This window comes from Dioscorea cayenensis, chromosome 20, assembly GCF_009730915.1.
Source record: "Dioscorea cayenensis subsp. rotundata cultivar TDr96_F1 chromosome 20, TDr96_F1_v2_PseudoChromosome.rev07_lg8_w22 25.fasta, whole genome shotgun sequence".
In the NCBI taxonomy this organism is placed as follows: Eukaryota; Viridiplantae; Streptophyta; class Magnoliopsida; order Dioscoreales; family Dioscoreaceae; genus Dioscorea; species Dioscorea cayenensis.
The window spans coordinates 9,394,555-9,398,816 of record NC_052490.1 but is presented as its reverse complement, the minus strand read 5'-3'; positions in this window follow the sequence as shown (position 1 = coordinate 9,398,816).

Genomic DNA, 4,262 nt, shown 5'->3' with positions numbered 1-4,262 from the left:
ACAAAAGAAAACAAAAGCTTAGGATTTTGACGCAAAAAATAGGAAGCATTCGAAAAAAAACTTAGGATTATGGTTTTGATTAAAATCATATGTGACATTAATCAAAGAAAAAAAATTGATTATTGTTTTGATTAAGAAATAACAGACATTCCCAATATAGAACTTACAAAAACATATGATCAAACTTGAGATTCGCCAAACAAAAGATAGTAGACATTACTCTAAGAAAACATAGAATTAGGGTTTTAATAAAAAAACATTGGTTAGTCTTTCATTTTTTTTATTATTATTAAATTTTCAAATCATGTAGCAAAAAAAAAAAAACCAAACGGAAGGGATGCAACACAAGGACTTCGGAGGAGGTCACCCATCCAGGTACTACTCTCACCCAAGCTCATCTAACATATCATTAGGAGTTTGATTGAAAAATATGAGACATTACTATAAGAAAACATGGGATAGGATTAGGGTTTTGATTGAAAATAAAGACGCACTCTGAAAAAAAATATAGAATTAGGGTTTTGATTGAAAATATGATATATTTAGAAAAGAAAACATCAGATTAGCTTTTGATTGAAAATTAGCAGACTTTCCAAAACAAAAAGTTAGGATCCGGCTTTTGATTCAAAAAAATACGAAATTCCAAAAAGAAAACAAAGCATTAGGGTTTTGATTCAAACATGAAAAATAAGACATATTCCTAAAGGAAAAAATAGGATTAATGTTTTAATTCAAAAATAGCAGACATTCCCAAAGGGAAATAAAAGATTAAGTTTTTGATTGAAAAATATGAGTCGATACGAGAGAAGAGCATGGCCATTGTTTTCAATTCAAACTGAGAAATAGAGACAGTAGAGAAAATAAAACATAGGATTTGGTTTTTGTTTTGCAAAATAGGGAGACATATAGAGGCTAGGATTAGAGGTTTTGCAGTTAGAAAATATAAGCGGCCATTTTACGAAATACGGATTAGGGTTTTGATTTTAAAAATACGGGAGACATTACTATAGCAAAATACACGATTAAAGACGTTTTGATTCAAAATGGTAGACGTTCCAAAAGACGTATAAAATATTAGGGGTTTTGAGTTAAAATGCATAGTTGGCATTCGCAGAAAAGAAATCGTTGGGTTAAGGTTTTGTTGAAAGAAACGTAGCAGGACATTTCATAAAGATAAAACATTTGGATCGTTTGTCACATGAATATAGCGAAAGACATTCTCAAAGAGAAATATAAGATTAGGGTCTTTATTAAAAATAGCCAGCATTCCAAAAACCAAAAGGCCTAAGCATTAGGATTATAATTCGATAATACAAGACACGAGTAAAAACATAGGGTTTCCTATCTATAGTAGGGAACATTTTGAAAAGATAAGCTTGGATTAGGGTTTATATTAAAATACAGACGCATTCACATGTCGGAAACATGAGAGTTTGGATTTTGATTGAAAGAAATAGCAGGACATTTCTACTACGAAACGCACAGGATTAATGTTTGATTGAAAAATAGAGAGACGATTACAAGAAAAGGAAAATAACAAATTCACGGTTTGAATGAAAAATGGGAGACGATTACTACCAGAAAATGCGCGTGCATAAGGTATTGATTACTAGTGATAGACATTCAGGAAATGGAAACATAGAGTCTAGGGTTTTGATTAGAAAATGCGATACACATTTCGAAAGAAAAAGAAACTATAACTAGCATGAGGTTTTTAATCAAAATAGGAACAATACCATAATAAAACGATGAGATTAGTGTTTTGATTAAAAAGCAAGCAATAGTAGAAATTTCAAAAGAAATCATACATTGATTTTGGTTTTCATTCAAAGAATTCTAGGGACGTTCTAAGCGAAGAGATTAAGTATTTTTGATTCTGAAAATAGGGCATTCCAGAGACATAAAATTAATGTTTTGATTCAAATATAGTAGGCATTCCGAAAAGAAATCATATGATTCAGGTTTTGAGTTAAAAATAGGAGACATTTCTATAAGGAAGCATCGGATAAGGGTTTTGAATGAAAAAGGAGGCATTACTATAACCAAACATATGATTATGGTTTTGGTTAAATAATAGTAGATATTTCGAATAGAAAACAAAGGATTAGTGTTTTGATTGAAAAATAATAGACATTACTACAAGAAAACATATGATTAGGGTTTTGATTTAAAATTAGTTGACATTCCAAAAAGAACACATAGGATTGAGGTTTTGATTGAAAAATAAGACGCATTCTGAAAAGAAACAAATAATTAAGGTTTTGATTAAAAAAATGAGACATTCCAACAAAAAAAACTTAGGATTAGCATTTTGATTCAAACCTTGAAAAAAAAGACCCATTCCTAAAAGAAAATATAGAATTGGGGTTTTGACTAAAAAATAGCAGACATTCTAAAAATAAAAAAGGATTTGGCTTTTTATTGAAAAATAGGAGATATTCAGAAAAGGAAACTTAGGTTAGGGTTTTGAATCAAAGTTGATAAATAGGAGACATTGAGAAAAGAAAAAATAGGATTAAGGTTTTGTTTGCAAAATAGAAGACATTTCTAAAAGAAATTACAGGATTATGGTTTTGATTCAAACATAGTAGGCAATCCGAAAAGAAAACACAGTATTATGGTTTTCATTGAAAAATACTATACATTAATATAAGAAAACATATGATTATAGTTTTGATTAAAAAATAGTAGGCATTCCAAAAAGAAAACAAAGTATTAGGGTTTTGATTAAAAATATGAGACATTAATCCAACAAAACATTGTATTAGGGTTTTAATTAGAAACAAAAAAAAATGCGGGACATGTCCAAAAGAAAACAAAGAATTAGTGTTTTGATTCGAAAAATAGGAGCCATTCCGAATAGAAAACATCTGATTAGGGTTTGGATTCATATATTGTATGTATTCAGAAAAGAAAACATAAGATATCATCATAAGAAAACAAAGTATTAGTGTTTTGATTCAAATTTATTAGGCATTCCCAATAGAGAACATTGCATTATGATTTTGATTGAAAACTATGAGACATTACTATAAGAGGGCATACGATTATGGGTTTGATTGAAAAATAGTTGACATTCTAAAATGAAAACATAAGATAATGGTTTTGATTTAAAAATATGAGACATTCCGAAAAGAAAACATTGGATTAGGGTTTTGAAATGTTATTGAAAAATATAAGACAATTTGAAAAATTTAAAATGTCTCAATTTTTTGAAAAACGGAGACATTTCCAAAAGAAAACATTACTAATCCTATCTTTGAATTAAAGCCCGAATCATATGTTTTCTTTTTTAAATGGCTCATTTTTTTTAATCAAAACACTGATCATATCTTTCAAAACTCTAATCCTATATGTTCTTTAGGTAATGTCTGCTATTTTTGAATCAAAACCCTAATCCTATGATTTCTTTTGATAATGTCTCATATTTTCAATCAAAACATTAATTCTATGATTTCTTTTCAGAATGTCACCTATTTTTTAATCAAAACCCTAATCCTATTTTTCTCTTATCAGTATGTCTGCTATTTTTGAATTAAAACCCTAATCCAACGTTTTCTTTTGGAAATGCCCCCTATTTTTCGTTTTTAATTAAAACCCTATCCCTATTTTTTCTTATCGTAATATCTCCTAATTCTAAATCAAAACCAAAATAATATGTTTTCATTTTGAAGAGTCTACTATTTTTTAATAAAACTCTAATCCTGTGTTTTTTTGGAATGCCTACTATATTTGAATCAAAACCATAATCTTATGTTTTTTTTAAATGTCTATTATTTTTAAAATAAAACATAAGATTCTATATCTCTTTCATAATGTCTCCTGTACGACTAGATTACAATCAAAAATCCTGAGTACTATTTGGCCTGTAGTAATGTGTCTCATATTTTTCAATCAAAACCTTGAACCTATAGGTTAGTGGTTTAATTCAAAACTGATAAATAAGAGATTGTCAGAAACACCATAGGATACGAGTTTTGTTTTGAGCAGAAAGAGATTCATACCACATGATTTGGTTTTGATTGAAAAATAAACGACATTATGAAAACAAAACAAAGGATTAGGGTTTTGATTCAAAACTAAAAATTAAGACATATTCAGAAAAGAAAACATAGAATTAATGTTTTGATTCAAAAATAGGAGACATTACTGTAGGAAAATATAGAGTTAGGGATTTGATTGAAAAATATGATACATTATGAAAAGAAAGCATAGGATTAGGGCATTGAATCAAAACTAAAAATAGGGTTTTGATTCAAACT